At 44.9% G+C, this 17,424-nt stretch overlaps 1 long non-coding RNA gene across 1 annotated transcript; it reads left to right on the plus strand.

Moving 5' to 3' along the window:
* The first annotated feature begins 329 nt into the window (after positions 1-329).
* LOC115940320 (uncharacterized) lies at positions 330-7,201 on the plus strand. Its single transcript, XR_014139284.1, has 2 exons — positions 330-1,310; positions 6,377-7,201. It is a non-coding gene; the product is annotated as an uncharacterized LOC115940320 (long non-coding RNA).
* The last annotated feature ends 10,223 nt before the right edge of the window (positions 7,202-17,424 follow it).

Consider the following 17,424-nt stretch of genomic DNA (forward strand, 5'->3'; position numbering starts at 1 on the left):
TTTCACCGAGTCAGTAAGAACATTTATTGAGTATTTAATGTGTATAAGGCACTGTGCTTTTACCTAAGCAGTTTTATTTAGACATGGAGAAGGAGAGCTCTAATCCGCCTTATTTTCATGAAATCACCGGAGGTACACAACAACGCTGTAACACCAGGCTCTAATCTAAATGATAGTGGCAATCACTTTGTCTTCTTAGGGCTCTTGGGAGGATACATGCACAAGGGTCACAGACTGTTTGGACGTAGCTGTCACTCAATAAACTGCAGCTTTAGTATTATTATCCAGTCTGAGCTCATGCATACGGACCAGGGCCCATCGACCAGCCTGGCTAGTTGGCACTTTCAGCTCAGGATACCTGCCCCACCCACATGGCTTTCTGAAATGTTTTTATCAAAACAAGCTCAGTGTCCGTGAGCAAACAAACAAGCAAACCAATGAGTTAAAGAAAATAATGTAAGCAAACAAGGGTCTGGCCAATAGTTACAGCTCATGCTCCGAGGTCTTCTGTGCATCCGAAGAGCGGTGATCTGTGCATCAGCATATGGCGCGTGCACGCTATTTCCGTCTTGGGTGGCACATAGACTCCACAGCTGGAGAATGAATGGTTGTTCGGAGATTTCTTCAGCCTGGTTCATTATCTGCTTTAAACTACGACGGCTCCATCTGAGCAGGCCAACAGGAAGCCTGCTTTTGATTTAACAGTGCTCGGAACAAGCTCCTTCTATGGCTTTCCAAGAATTAATTACAGAGCTTAGGAAAGGCGCCTGCCGCAAAGTCCCATGGATGGCTTTACGAGCAATTACAGCGGCCGCCTTGATGCCTGCAGAATACGAATTTCCTGCGAGGACGGCTTGGAATGAGAGGACTGGCTTGTGGAGATACACACACGCGGCTTCCCCTCTAAGCTTCCAGGGGAATTTAAAGTCACAAAGTGAGAGGAGATTGGTGCAGCGCCACACAGCATCTGGGTTATTGGGCACTCGTCGCCTTGGGCTTGTGTCATCCGACCCAAACAAGAGAGATCGTTTTGATATGTAGCAACTGGAGCACCGTCGAGGGAAGGAAGCACAAAGTGCTCTTTGGGGAAGCCTGCAAAGCTGAAGAATGCTGCGAGCGCACTGCACGGGCCGCGCAGACTGCCGCGCTTGCAGCTCCGGGGATGCGGCCGACCCAGACTCACGGCGGCGGCGGGAGAGTGACTTCCGGAGCGCACAGTCACTTTGGGAGGGCAAGCCTCCTGTTGCTCGATTCCTCGCCACAACGCCTCCGCCGGTTGCGTCGGCAGCGTGGGACGGCAGGATGCAGAGGTGAGGCCAGCGGGCAGCCGCCCGAGAAGGCGGTTCCCTTGCAGAGCAGGGCGTGCAGCGGCCTCCCCCGCCCCCCGCCAGCCGCCCCCCTGCAGGGCGCTCGCTTCTCCCCGGTACACGGAGGGAGGGGCCCAGGCGACTTGCCACCGCTACTTAGGGGACGAGCGCCGTGCTAAATGACGTGGCACGGGGAACCTCGCGATCCCGGCTTGCTTGCTTGCTTTCTTTCTTTCTTTTTTTTTCTTTTACCATTTTGATGAGATTCTAGAATAGTGGGAGAGCCTCAGGCTCTCATTCACGATGGTAATGGTGATAGATTTCAAAAGGGTAGAAACTTTTATGTAAGCATCTGCCGGCGCTTACTTAGGGGTCTCTCTCCCCCAGGACCCGCGTGTGCCCTCTCTCTTTTGGATACGGGGCCGGCCCTGCCGACATGAAACAGTCCTCCGGTGACAGTAACTAAAGAAAGCGGGCTCTGGGACTTGACTGCACTTTCTGGTTTTGTCTGATGTCAGTATTTTCATGCACACAAGAAATTCCATGCTTTGCTTCTCGCCCAAACATTTCTGAGTTTTCTGTACAGACGCTTCGGCCCCCTGGCCAAAGGCTGGAACCATAATAGAGAAAAAATAAATTTAAAAATTAAATGTGCTTCCCTGGTTTTGTTTTTCTTTCAGGGGCTGTTTAATAAAAATAAATCATTGTCAAACAGTCCTTTTGCTCTTAACCATCTCTCCCTGTTCTTACATCGTTGGGAAAATGAAATTCTCTGTTTAGATGAGCGGGTCCTTCTCATCAGTTTTTACCAAATAGCGTAAGCCCCTTAGTGGTCTTGTCCAGTCTCCCGGCTTCCCCAGGGGGTTAACTCCCAAACTGACACCTTCCTCCTAAGACAGGTTCACACCCCTCACACGACCCCACCCCGGTTCCTGAATTCACTGCTGCAAACTGGCTCTCCCCCCAGGCTCCCCCATCCAGGAAATGGTCTTCCAGCTGCTCAGGCTAATAACCTTGGCATCGGCCTGCACTCTTCTATTTCCCTCATCCCCTCCCCATGCCAGCCAGCCTGCCAGGAAAATCTGTGGCTCTTTCTTCAGAATATATCCAGAATCCAACCATTTCTGCCCTCTCCTCCGCTAGCCCCCTGGCCTGGGCCGCCTTCGTCTCTCAGTTGGATTACTTCCATGTGATGCTCTGGTATCTTGTCATTGGTCTTCTTGTCTCTACCCTTGCCTCTGAAGTCCGTTCCCAACACAGAAGCCAGAATGGTCCTTGGAAACCCAAGTCTCTTCCTGTCACTGATCCGCCCACAGTGCCCCAGGGACTCCCCTTTTGATGTAGAGTAAAGCCAGGTCCTCACAGTGGGCTACGAGGCCCTGCCTGAGCCACGATGCCCGCCCTGCTTAGCTCCCTGACCTCCTTCCTTCTACTCTCCCTCTTGCTCACTTTGCTTCAGCAACACGGTTTGCTGAGTGCTCCTACCTTAGGGCCTGGCACTGACTGTTCACTTTGCTGTCATGTTCTCCCCCCACCAGAAATCCACAAGCCTAACAGTCTCACCTTCCAGTAAGCTCAAATATTGTCAGCGAGGCCTGCTCTGGCCATCCTATTTAGAATTGCAATCTGCCCCACTTCCCCTCCAAATTCCAAACTCTGCTTATCCGTTGACATTTTGTTTTTCTCTAACCCACATCACCTTCTAAAATACTATATAATTTACTTATTCATTGTGGTCATTCTTTCTTTCCTGTCTCTCCCAGTCAGGATGTCATCTCCATGAGGGTAGATATTTTTGTCTATTTTGTTTAACTAACTGACTAGAAATTTCCTTGCACACAGTGGGTGTGCAACAAGTATTCATTGAATGAATGAAACACTTTCCTTTGCCATATTTAAAAATGGATCAGTTACTATAGAAATAGGCAAAGGATTCAAGTATTAAAAGAACACTATGATAAGAATCAATGTTTTGGATCAACTTCACTATTTTTTCCTCTTGACTCATGGTGTATGATAGAAGAGTCAAATCTTTCAAATTTTACATTCATTAGGCTAAAAACTGCTTATATCTGCAGGGAGCAATCAGCCCAGTTTGGTACTGTCTCCTGACCCTGACACAGAGCTCTGCATATGGGAAATGCTCTAAAACATGAGTTGAATGAACAATGAATGAATCCAGAAGTAGGCCTTTCCCTCCACACAAGTGTATATGACAGATGGCTGGTCCAGGTCATCGTAACAGTTGCAACTATTTACATATGTATTTTTTTACTAAGAGGTAAATTCACTCATTTAAATTATTATTATTATTATTATTATTTTTTTTTTTTAAATGAGGGGTGGAGCGGGGCAGGGGATGCTATGGTGGAAAGAATAGACCCGGGAGTTGAAAATCCTGGATACTGAGTCAGAGCCCCACATACCGTGTTTAGTTTTTATTCATTCAAGGTACGGGGATGACCTTGTAAAAACCATTTCACTTGTCTGAGTATCTGTTTCCTTTTCTAAAAAGCGTGGAAAGTAGCTGGAAAATCTGAAGGGTTGTTTCCAGCACTAAACCTTCTTTCTTTCTAAGAAGGAACAGTAATTTTGTGCACTTTCCTTTCTCCATCCTCCGCCTTCCCTTCCTCACCATCTAAGGACGAAGCTCTGTGAAAAGGCACATTGGGGGTGGGGGTGGGGAGGGGCCTTATCCACCTAACCTCAGGAGCAGCTACACCATGTTTGAATCCAGGATCTGCTTCTTACTAGCTGCATGACTTGGGCTTAATTATTTAACTTCGCTGAGCATCATTATCTTATCTGAAAAATGGGATAAAGAACTCCCACCCTACAGACCTACTGAATGCATTACATGAGATCACGTGTATTGTGTTGTACAAAATCTGGCACGAGGTTCGCATGGGTAGATGGGAGCTGTCGAGAGAGGATGTGTGGGAAAGGGGAGAAGGCACAGCTGGTGTTTGAAAATTGGAATAACTCGGAGTTGGGAAGCATGGATGGGAATGAAGTCTTCAAAGTTCACAAACTGACCTGTAGGGTAGAGGTTCTCAAACTCATTTAGATTATGACACACATAGAAAATAATAAAAGGATTTTATGTTTACATTTTTTTTTTTTAAGATTTCATTTTTAAGTAATCTCTACACCCACCATGGGGCTGGAACTCACAACTCCAAGATCGACGTCACTCGCGTGCTCCGCTGACTGAGCCAGCCAGGCACTCTCATACCTATATTTTTGTAAAAAAAAATTGTCACTGCCTTTTTCCTTCTTACCTTTTGCTTTGGATAATAATTACAGAAAAGAATGTGGCTCCTCCATGGTAGATGGGTATGTTTGATCAAATGCTCTCTTTCTGGCTCTAGAGAATAAAATGCCCACCTGTGTGAGAGAGTAAATGCCCGCCCTTTGAGACTCTAACCTGGACTCAGTATAATATAAGGCTGTGATTTTCTAAATCAGAGTAAGTTATTAAAAAAAAAAAAGGCCCCAGTGCATCTTTTTCCTCAAAAGCAGAATTCATGAACAAAACTGATGGCCTGAAGACGGTCTCATTCATGGTGTCTGACAAAGTCCCCTCTCTCTATATACATGATCATTAGCCTCCTCTGTGAGATCTGAGCCCTGCATATGTTTAATTAGATGTAATTTCTGGAGATAAAGAAGAATGATTAAATTATCCAGACTCCAGAAAAACAAAAGATCCTTAGTTCAGCCATCCATCAGGCCTCGACATCTAGAGTATTACACGCTATAACTCAAATGAAAATATTTCACCTAAAAGTACAGTGCCCATGTCCATGATATCATTAAAGGAAATCATTAAGCATTTATGCAGCACTTTGTGCCGGAAAAGTGCTTTACAGTTATTTTTATTGCCCACCAAAACCCTCAGAGGCAGGTCCTTCTCTCCATCTTAAAACCAACGCAGAGAAGAGATTAAATTACTTAGGGTCTTGGAGAAAATAAATGACTGTATCAGAATAAGACCTTTGAGTGCCAAAGTCAGCTGTTTTATTTAATCCACGGAACCATTAGGTTAGAAGTTTTTATTTATTTATTTATTTATTCACTGTATAAAGCATTATCTGATTTAGGATTGACTCATTTTTCTTTAACACCTAGATCTCTGGTGGTGTAGACCCAGTGCAAAAGCTACTTATTTACAGTCACTTACCCTCATCATGAGCATCTCTTTTTTCTTTTTTTTTAAAGATTTATTTATTTGAGAGAGCGAGAATGAGAGAGAGAGAGAGAGTACATGAGAGGGGGGAGGGTCAGAGGGAGAAGCAGGCTCCTCGCTGAGCAGGGAGCCCGACGCGGGACTCGATCCCAGGACTCCGGGACCATGACCCGAGCCGAAGGCAGTCGCCTAACCAACTGAGCCACCCAGGTGCCCCATCATGAGCATCTCTTAAGAGCACTGAGCTCCTGAAGAAATGTAATTAAAAAGAAAAAAAAAATCAATGTATTTTAAAGGATTGGCTTTATTATACTAAATAATAAATAACCACTGGACTCTGTGGCTTAGCCCTCAGACTAAGGTTTGCATTCCAGGTGGGAAGGCACTCCTCCATCCAGGGACTCAGGGATCCAAGTGCCCTCCCTCTCAATATGTGGTGTCCGGGGGCAGTGAAGCAGGAAGTAGGCGAGGGTGGGGTGGGACTCACTCTGTTGATAAGCAACCTAGGCCACAGGGATGCACACACCGTCAGCCCTGCTTGTAAAGCTTTGGGGCCAGAGGTAGTCACATGGCCCCTGGACCAACTCTCAGAGGCTGGAAACGTCCGCAAGTGCCCGGGCCATTTGGACAGCCCCATCGCCTCTTTTACTGGCCGATTTCGGTTTGACTTTAATTCTCTCTTCTGAATTTGGAATTCAAAATGTTAGTGACAGCATTTAGTCAACTTTTGCCTGCAATAGGCGCAGCAGACCTATTGAATGCGTTACATGAGATCATGTGTATTGCGTTGTACAAGCTTTGGGGCCAGAGGTAGTCACATGGCCCCTGACCATCTCTCTTTTATGGCCTCACATCTCCTGACCCTGTATTATTTTCAAAGTCCCTTCACAGACTTCGTGTCATCCGATTGCCACAGAAAGAGAATCTGACGGTCAGAAGGACTGCTGTACTTCCTTTTCATTTCCTCCAGTCCAACAGCTGTGGGACCTGGGGAGCAAGGTCTACGGTGTAAGGAGGGTGTATCCTGTTAACCCCCGGGACTCATCTACCACACGGGATTAGAGTCTGAGGCAGTATTAATTTTACGCCTGGAACTAGGTCTTGGTGGACTGCTACTTCATCTCTTGCTCACTGTTAATGATGTCAGAGATAGGCTTGGCTCCATCTCGCCTGTGTTTGGGGAGACTGAGAAGATTGGAGGCCGGAAGGTGGTGGGTGGGTGGCATGGGATTGGCAGGGCTGAGTCTGGGAGCCAAGGTAAAGCTCTACTGCTCCCCAAACTGTGCAAAACCACGTGCTGGGTGCTGTTCACACCCTTATTAGAGTCTTTGTTGCAGGGGTGGTGAAAAAAGTTAGGAGAGGATTCTAAAAATAAAAGCGCACTAAAATGAAAACAAAATGTGAAATGGCATGGAAAGAAAGAAGTAGTTGGAAGTTCTGGATTATGGAATGATTCCTTTTGGTCGTGGCGAGGGCCAACTTAGATTTCAACTTCTCGGGGCGCCTGGGTGGCTCAGTCGGTTAAGCGTCTGCCTTCGGCTCAGGTCATGATCCCGGCGTCCTGGGATCGGGCCCCACATCGGGCTCCCTGCTTGGCGGGGAGTCTGCTTCTCCCTCTCCCGCTCCCCCTGCTTGTGTTCCCTCTCTCGCTGTGTCTCTCTCTGTCAAATAAATAAATCTTTAACAACAACAACAACAACAAAAAGATTTCAACTTGTCCTTCTCATATGTTTTCTTAAAACGTTCTTGCCGGTAAAGCAGAAGAGATCCCCCGGACTGGTTTCTGAAGAAGGCCAATGATGAATTTGTTTACCGATTGACTGGTGAGTGCTCTGACTTTAGCCTCCAGGTCTTCAACTAATGCTGACAACTTTGACCTAATTTTGGGAGGCGATTATACTTGGCTGGGTTGCTGAGCTCTTTCTCAGAACCTCTTCTCAGGACACTTGCCAAATGCTCTTTTTGTAACTGTGTTGTAAAGTCTGAAGAAAGTTGTCTTGGGTCATTGCCCAGGACCTAATGCCCGAATTGTAGACATACATGGTTGCAGTCCTTATGTCCCATGAGGGCTGAATGCAGGCATCAGCAGCCCTTCTCTCACAGCTCTTCAAAACTAGAAAGGCTCTCTGAACTCTACCAGTTGCCTGACGGGAAGCAAAGAATTTTACCTCTCTACATGGTAACAATTCCTTCGTCAAGCACAGTCCTTCTCACTGCCTTTAAAACCAGGGTTCTCTTTCATAAATCACACATTTCAAACTTGATGTGCCGGAAAGGCTGGTGTGGCTCCCTCCACCTCTACTCAGTCCTCTGACTGGAGTAATTGGGGTGTGTTCTATTTCTTACCATCACACATGCCCTAACTAAGCCTTTGGAAATTGGAACGTATCTAGAATTGACGCTGAAATGTAATCACACTTCGCCTCTCCAAAACGTGAATATGCCATGGTTGCCTTCAGAACACTAATATTTCTTTTGGAACCATGATTACACCCAAACCCAGACTCTTCTTTAGCTTTGTTTAAAAAACAAAACAAAGGGCGCCTGGGTGGCTCAGTCGGTTAAGCGTCTGCCTTCGGCTCAGGTCATGATCTCAGGGTCCTGGGATTGAGTCCCGCATCGGGCTCCCTGCTCAGCGAGGAGCCTGCTTCTCCCTCTGACGCTCCCCCCTCTCATGCTCTCTCTGTCTCTCTCTCATTCTCTCTCTCAAATAAATAAATAGAATCTTAAAATAAATAAATAAAATAAAATAAAAAACAAAACAAAACGGTGACATTTAATCAGAAAGGAGGTATATATTTAGCAAGGAGGGGAGAAGGTGACTCAGGAGGAGTAGGGTGAGGAAAAAAATGAGGAAAGAATAAAACTGTCCACATTAGTTTTGCTGCTGGGTTGTGAGCTATTCTTATCCTGTCAGCACAATTAATGAAGGGAAAATAGTCCCCAGAAGCAATGTGGCTGGAGGCACTGATCTGCCCTCCCTGCCCCTCACGCCAAGAGAGACAAGGTCTAGAGCAAGTTTCCCCAGTGGGAGTTACTGGGAAAGTGAGTTCTTGGCCCCCTGGTAAAACTTTCTGTCTTTGTCAACCTCAGGGGCAACTTGATTTAGGGCCAAGAGTGTGCACAGAGCTGCAAATGCAAGGGAAGAATCTCTCTCTTCAAATTGTTGACAGTGTAGACAGGGAGGAAATACTGACACACTAGAAATGATGAAAGGCGTTTACAAAGCAGTGGGCAATCCAGAGCTGGCCTGGGGTGGGGGGGGGTTCACAGGGAAGAATCTAGAAAAGAGAAAGCTTTCACCCCCAGGGTAGCTGGGAAAGACTTCAGGAGAAAGGGGATCCTGGGCAAATCTCAAAGGATAAGCAGCTAGAGATCAATGGGGAGAAGAGGGAAAGAACGTGGATGGTGGATCACATGGTGGAATGATGGGAGCAGAGTGGCCTGATTAGGGAAGGCTTCGTACTGAGTTCTGTCTGTTAAGACTGAAAATTTTCCTGAGTTTCTGCCATCTCCACCTAACGACCACTGACACCTGAATCCACCTTCCATAAAAGTGTGAACTAGTGGTTTAGTCTGCATGATCCAAGACAATAGCCAACTTTATTTCATATGTTACAGTTGGGCTCATCTGAGACTTCAGAAACTGCATAATCTTTTGTGTGTGAGCTCAGAAAGAAATGTGACAAAATATGCTAATAAGAAAGTCACCTTCTCTCTTTTTTTTAGAGATTTTATTTATTTACTTGAGAGAGAGAGAGAGAGCACAAACAGGGGGAGGGGCAGAGGGAAAGGAAGAAGCAGACTCTTTGCTGAGCAGGGAGACAAACCTGTGGGGCTCAATCCCAGGACCCCGGGGTCATGATCTGAGCCGAAGGCAGATGCTTAACTGACTGAGCCACCCAGGCACCCACCTTCTCTTATTTTTTAAAAGAAAACCTTAAATCAACATTTCCATACATTTCATTTTTTGTTTATAATTTGCATATGCAATTCCGAATTTTTCTTAGGTACTAGTAGCAATGGGTAGTAATAATAAATTACAGTAATAAGAAAACCTTACATTTTACATTTACAGGGCATTTTTGTATCTATTGTCTCATTTGGGGGAGTCATTACCATTCCAAGTGTTTATGCTTCCTGCAAAGGGTTTTCCACAAAGTCACAGAGCGGACTAAAGGAAGACCCAAAATCCAAGCCCAGGTGTCCGACTCCCAGTCTACCCCCCTTCCCCACCACTGGGCCACACCACCTGTGCCAACAGCAGAAGTATCTATCATACAGGCTAAGATGAAAAACAGCTGTCCTCCATGTGGATGAGAACCTAGCAAGCCAAGGCATCTCAGTCTCTACTGGTGGGAGCATAAATTGATAGGCATTCTTTAGAAAAAGTAGTTTGGCAAACTGTATTAAGAAACTTAACACTATTCCTATACTTTGACCCAGTAATTTTATTTCTAGGAATCTATCATAAGTAATTATTAAGAGTTGTGGCCAAAGACTTACACAGATATGAGTTTACTGGAATGCTACTTATAATATCCAACAATAGGAGATTAGTTAAGTACATTCCAATGATGGAATATTATCAAAGTCATTAAGGATCTCATTTCTGAAGATGATTGCTAATAAAGGCTGAGAAGATATTTATGATATAAGATCAAAGGGAAAAAATCAGCCTGTAGATAGTGTAACTGGCAGAGACAGAGAGAGAGAGAGAGAGAGAGAGGGACAAATACATCAAAATGTCAGCAATGCTTAAGTGTGGATGATGAGATGACACACAATATTTTTAAAATTTTATACCCATTTCCCATGTTTCCCATAGAGAGGATGTAGTAATTTTATACTTAGAAGGATTATATTTAAAACTTGTAAAGTGGTAAAAACAGTGGATTATACCTTAAAAATAAGGAGTGATTAAGGGATTTAAGATCATCATTTTACCTAGACTGGTCTATAAACTGCATGTCTCATGTTGGGGTGGGGGGGCGTGGGGGGGCGTGGAGAAACGAAAACAACAAATGAAAGCAGTGCTAACTTGTTACATTTCCAAGGAGAAACGTAAGGATTCGTAACATGAAAACCATAATTGCAATGGAGTGTGTGGTAAATATTTAAAGCTAGAAAAGTCTGGCTCTAAATAGTTGACTCACTTCCCTGGTCTACGCAAGCTGTGCTCAACACGTCCGAGCCAGGCTCTAGGCAGCCTTTCTGCAAGACGTTCTTCACCGTTCTTCCACCATGTGGACATTTGGCTTCTTCCTTCACTGTCTTTGGCCCTGGTGATAAAAAGAGGAACAGACTCATCAGTGAGCAAGAGAAATCGCAAGCCAAAAGCGCAGAGCTATTCTGGAACTTTCCAGGTGGGAGAGAAAGAAGTACAGAACGGGCGGGAAAAGCAGCCCCGGCGTTCAGGGTTAACACTTTGCTTCTTGAGGAGCCTTCAGTTCTTGGAGGGCTTCCAGTCTGAACTCACAGAGTTCATCAACAGGAAAACAAATAGCTGGCGTGCTCCGTATTTACTCTGCCTTTTTCAAGGTTGGAACATAAATTTCCCAACTTTGCAAGCTGTTAAAGCCGAGGAGACATTTCGTGAGCTCGCGGCCTTCCCTCCAGTCTGTGTGACCCACATGTGGCCCCATTTTGGGAAAATCTAGGTAGCAGCCCTCCGGGTGCGGGGGAAGACAGTGGCGCACTGTGGACTCTCCCAGAGCAGACAGTGGGGGCGGAACGACGGCCGGAAAACCCGAATTCTCCAAATGAGAGCTGCCGCGCTGCCTTGGAAAAAATGCACTTAGGCCACAGGAGCGAAAGCTCTGAGACCTTCTTGCTGGGGGAATTTATAGCCGGCTTGCCATGCAAAATACCCAACGGTGTTTTAGTGAAGTGGTGTCCGAATTATAATATAGCTAGATCAATTCTGGAAGCAACCTTCTTCAACACCATAGGAATATTTGTGTTCTCACTTTCAACATTTCCAATTAGCAGAGAAGCTAATGCTGGAAACCACAACATATTATCCAGAAAAAAACTGTCACCGTAACATTATAAAAATTGAATATGTGTCAGAAGGGGATTTAGACTCTTTAGGTTAATATTATTTTTGCTATTAGGTAATGAACTGACATTAATTTACTTGAGCTGTGTGATTAGGTTAATTTACTCCAGAATAATCTTGCATTTTAAAAATTAAAAATGGTGACTGTATCTTCTCATTATCAATCAAAGTAGCAGCAACACCACAAAAACATCGCCATTTTGTACTCAATTGTGCTCTTACAGACAGTCAAATAAGCACTAAAAATGACAAATTACCGTGCTCAGATAGATCTTCATGTTTAAGTACCTACAAATAACTGTCCATTTGTGAATGGTTAAACTTAATCAATTATTTTTCCTATAGGCAAGATACCCTTTTTCATAAATAGAAATCTACAAACAATATTAGAGCAGTTTAAATCTTATATATAGGAATGCTACAGCATGGAAAAACAAAATAGGCTCACACACACACCAAAGAAAGCTAAACGGTTTATCCTTTTTTGACCTTCACAAATATAAATGCTCTATCTATGGCTCTATAAATTGTTTAAGTCCTTTAATGATTCAAATGTGCTGATAATGTTCCTGCACTTGCTGGAACTATGGTTCTGTTAATATTTTGAAAATTACTTTAATTAACCTTATTTCATCTTGTAGTAGTTATAGAACACTTTTATATATTTTAAGTATGCATTAATTTGTATCATCATTAACCTTGGGTTTTGCCCTTGGTAATTATGGTAATTTGTAAGTTGGGTTGAGCCAGGGGCCAGCGTCTTAGAGCAATACATATTGTGGGTCCCGTGAATAGCTTGAGTAGGCAGGATTCTTCCGTTTACAAGGCACAGAAAAATAACTTGGAAGGGTAGAAGTAGAGGGGGCATGGTTTAGCTGAAAATTCCCAGGGATGGATTTTATGTGGCCCGTGAGTGTGATGGAGAAGGAGGGATTCTTCTGAATGGCCACGTCTGAGTTGGGCACCTACCCCACCCATCCCAACTCCTCCTCCTGAGATGACAGAGGGAGGAATCTGTTACAGATGAAGAGGGTGGGAGAGGACACCCCCAAAGAGTGTCCACCATAACAGTTAATCCAATTTATTTTAAATTTTTATATCTTAATAGTAAGAGCATGTGCTCTGCCCCTTTCTTTTCTGACACATCCGGACAGCCAATTCCTGCCACCATATGTAACCGACTTTGGGATTTTTACATCTGTACCCGCAATTCATCACAGCTCTCAAAAACCCAGCTTTTCACCCTCACTGGCTTTCTAGAAACCTCAGTAGTATCCAATTCAACAAATGCCTGCCATGGGCCCTGTGAGGCCCGAGACAGAGATGCTAAGGCCAAGTTCCCTGCCCTCAGGGAGTTTACGGAGGGAGGGATGCCGCAGTGGGCGGAGTAATTCTTGGGCAGGCACATCTCTTCTCTGGATGTGCCCTGGCAGGCCAGAAGAGGGCGGAGTGAGTTTCAGCAGAGGGGACCCAGCTGTAATTACCCAGCTGCAAACAACACACTCCTTTCCTGGTTTGGAGTCTGTGTGATGAACATTCTCAGTTCCATCTTTCTCTACATTAACATTACCTCCATTTTGAGCACATCATGTTCAGTGACAGAAAATGATATGACAGGAACCATAGAAGATACTCTTAATAGTTTAAGTATAATGTTTTATAGATGTCAAAGTGACATCATTTGAAGAATCAGTGCTTTCAAAGAGCCAGAATGCCTTCTATTTATTCTCCTCATGCCCAACAGTTTTCAAGGTCTTGGTCTGCAGTCAGCCCCACTCTGGGTGGAAGGTGCGTATTACTCCCTTGCAGACCACAGAGGGCTCAGGGGAGGTCATGCCAGGCCCATCCCCCTGATGGTACAACTTACATCTCACATTGCTGCCATGGTTGAGAGGGGTGTATTTGTCTATAGCTGCCCAGCAGGTGGAGGAAAGGTGTTATGTGAAAAGGAAAACTCCTGGGTGGGTAGGAGTTCGGGCCGAGTCTTTCCTGCTTCTACATAGAAGGATGAGTAGTGGGGGTCAGAGGCTGCAGTGCGTGAGGAATTATAAGACTTTCTCAGATCAAGATAAGGTCTTAGAGGTCACATGGTTCTATGCCCTTCTTTTACTAATGAGCAGGAAGATGGTGACTAATTCCTTATCACACAACTAGAGCAAGGCCCCTGGGCCCCCGGGTGGGTGAATGGAAGTCTTCATTGATGCCATCATCTTTCCTTGCATGTCCTGTGTTGAAGGCTAACTATTTAACAAACAACCCAAATCACAGTGACTCAACACAATGGGAGTTATATCTTGCTTGTGGACCCAGTTTAATGTCAGTGTTAGGTGGGCACCTTCCATGCGGTGATTCAGGGACCCAAGCATCTTTTGTTCTGTGGGTCTTCCATTCCCGGCAGCTTAGAAGTTCCTTGTTGGACTTAGACAGGCAGAGAGGGAGAGGGAAAGATTGTGTAGGAGATGGGCAAGCCTGGAAGTGGGGTCCCTCACTTCTACCCATATTCCCCTGGCTGGAGGCCACTCATGAGGCCACACCTTACTGCAAGGGAGGCTGGGATATGTAGTCTAGCTGTGTGCAAAGCAAGGAAATAGATGGGTTTGTGTATTGTGTAAGCACACGGCAGTGTCATTTCAGTCTTTGGGAAGTTTATATTGAGTAGTGGAGGACACGTGACCTTGGGACCTGGACAGACTTGGGTTTGGATACTGGTTTTGCGGCCTTGGGTACAAATCTCAGTTTCTCAGCTGGGGCAATGGGGGTATTCTGTGGGGTCACTGTGAGCATTAAATGAGAGAGGGGACGTAACATGTCTGTCACAGCACTCTCGCCTTGTTTTTACAAGCCTTTGGGACTAGATGGAGCAGGGAAGAGGAGGAAACAGGCAGACTTCTTGTATCCCATTCTGACCAAGCCTGGGTGCCAGAGCTGCCAAGCAGGGCCCAGCCGAGTCTAGAAAACATGCTCCACTAGGTGCCAAGAGTGGGGGCACTTTCCTCGGTCTCTTGCTGAATTTCAAAATACTGTAATTCATTCTAATCGACATGGGACTTTGGAAGGAAAAAAATCTAGAAAACCACAGGCATCCATTTCATTGGATTAATAAAAATTCAGTCACTTTGCATGCAGTTCCAGAAAGAGGGTTTTAATCCCTCGTGCGCAGTCTGAGACCGTCACATAAAGCAGTGATTTTATTATTTTCTTGTGAAAAAAATATATTTCTGGAAAGCAGTGACAAGAAAAACGATCGAAACGAAAGCGTCCCCTTTCACTTATGAGTTTTGGTCCTCTAAGACTAAATCTGGCTCCTGGGAGTGAAAAGAATTGCCTTCTCATCATGGTTAAGACTCTGAGGGATGGGACGTGGCTCCTGTCTCATGGTGTGCCCAGAGAGGGGCACATTAGGGGCTTCAATAAATATTTGCTGATATTGAATCAATAAGTGAGTGAAGATAGTTACAGCGGTAATAATAATGAAAAAAACCCTTTGCCTGAAACATCAAGATTTTGTGGGGGGAAAATCCCCTGCATCTTAGTTATGGATTCTCTGAAAGGTTTCTTCTTCAGTTGTAAAGCTAACAATAAAACACACACACACACACACACACACACACACCCAGAGAGACATTCCAGAGAGAGGTAAACAAAGAGGAAGGTTGATTGTATCTTTTTTTAGGGCACTGTCTTTTAAAATAATCTTCCAAGCCCAGCTAGTTAAGATGAGTGTCAATAGCATGTTGAAAGTAATCAATAAAATGACGTCCGGGGCTCAGAAGGTTAACAGTTTTTTCAAGAAATTATTTTCCCAAGTCCAAGGGTAAAATGGCGTCTAAAATCGCAAAACGTGGTCCTAGAGTGCCCCCTGGTGTCTCTTTGGTGGAATTGTCAAAGCCTGTAATTGTGCCCTGCTAGAGTTTTTTGCATAATTCTTTATTCATGAGTCTGGGACTTTGGGGACCAGGCCTACTTGGAGGGGAAGCGGGGAACGCAGAAGGCTGGGAAAAATTCTTTCAGCCCTTTTTCAAATGGGTTACCACCACAATGTAAAAAATAATTAGTACATTAACCCTTATATAAGATTTAAAAACTGGAACCATGTGTTATCTTGAAGAGAAGCTCTTTCACCTGCAAAAAAATTATTGGCTTTTTTTTATTTTTCAGAAGGCAGATTATTAAGCAGTTTCTTTTGTCCGTTAAAAGGTTCTTTGTAAATCAGTTGGACAGAGGACAGTTTTTAATTTCAGAGATTAATTATCACACTTAATAATTGAGCCATCCTTTATTTGTTCTCAAGACCTATTCGTTTAAATAAAAGCTAGTCTATGAAATGAGAATGAAGATTGTAGACCAAATTAAAATACTGTAAAAGACAGTATTTTATCATAAAAAATGTCAAAATTTATTCCAGGGACACCTGGCTGGCTCAGTTGGTAGAGCATGCGACTCTTGATCTCAGGGTTGTGAGTTCGAGCTTCATGTTGTTGGGTGTACAGCTCACTTAAAATATATATATATATATCTTTAAAATAAGACTATTTCTATTCCTTGGAAAGGGAAGCCAGTTAAATTACAGTAAAAATTGGCGAGGGAAACGTGGTGAATTTAAGGTTGTTAATGGTCTATTGATGAATCTGGCTTAACTCTAAATGCTGCAGCCAAACTTGTGAAATGTAATGGAGGAAAGGAGTTTTCTTCTTCCACCCTTCTCTGTGATGATGAAAGTCACTTGACTTCAGCTTGCGGATATGTAATGTGTAGCTCCAGGGGCCCGCACTGCTTGACCGGGCAGAGTGGAGGCCCTGACCGTCACGGAGCTTCAGACCCAGGAGGGAGAAAGGCCGGCAACACCCACCATTCCCAATCTATGGGATGAATGCTGGGCTAGAGAGGGAGCACAAAGGACAGGCTTCTAAAGACGGAGGAATCGGGGACACTTCCCTGGAGGACGTGACCTTGGAAGACAGGAATTAGCTAGATGGGAATATGAGCATGATAAGAACAGGCATGGGCATGGGCAAAGGAGTCAGTGTGGCACTTCCGTCTAGTGAGGATGTGCGGGGGGAAGGAGGGATAAGCTTCAAGAGGATCCCTGGCATGCTATACCAAGCCAAAGAGTGGCTAAGATCAACTGTATACCGAAAGTCCTGGGGTGCTCCGAAGGGTTTAGGCAAGGGAAGGACCTGAGCAGCTTGGTAGCCCATTGAGGGTGGGTTGGAGGGGAACCAGCTGAGGCAGAAGACAGACGTTCGTTGGAACAAGTGCGGCATCTCCAATTCTCTCCCTTGCGAGAACAGTCATTAGTGCTTATGGGGATCCTTGTAATCTGAGGAGGGAGCTCAGGGTGAAGAAAAGGCAGGAGCTTTGAAGCTTGACTGTTCCCATTCAAACCCTGGCTTGGTCCCTGCCAACCTTGGGCAGGCTTCCTGATCTCTCTCAGCCTCAGTTTCTTTCACCAGTAAATTAGGCATAATACCCACCTGACAGGATTGGAGAATCCTGGTGTAAGGAATGTGATTGGTCTAGGAGCTGGCACATTGCAGTGCCCTGTAAATGGTACTTAAGTTTGGTTAAAGTGAAAACGATTCACATCATAAAGGCTCCAGACCAAGCCAGGCCCCTGTGGGCATTCTCACAGCTTCCTGAAGCCATCCCATAGTGTGTGGTTATGTAGATCTATATAATTATACAGTTGGTGTCTGTTCTTTTTTCTGGCCTGTAAGCCCCTCAGTCACCCCACGTTTCAGATGCACCACAGGTGCTAAAAATAACTGTCAACCCAAATCTGTCAGCACACAACCCCAAATGCTGGTGAGGATGTGGAGCAACAGGAACTCCCATTCCTTGTTGGTGGGGATGCAAAATGGCGCAGC

Source organism: Leptonychotes weddellii, chromosome 12, assembly GCF_054177405.1.
Source record: "Leptonychotes weddellii isolate Sample4059 chromosome 12, ASM5417740v2, whole genome shotgun sequence".
NCBI classification, from domain to species: domain Eukaryota; kingdom Metazoa; phylum Chordata; class Mammalia; order Carnivora; family Phocidae; genus Leptonychotes; species Leptonychotes weddellii.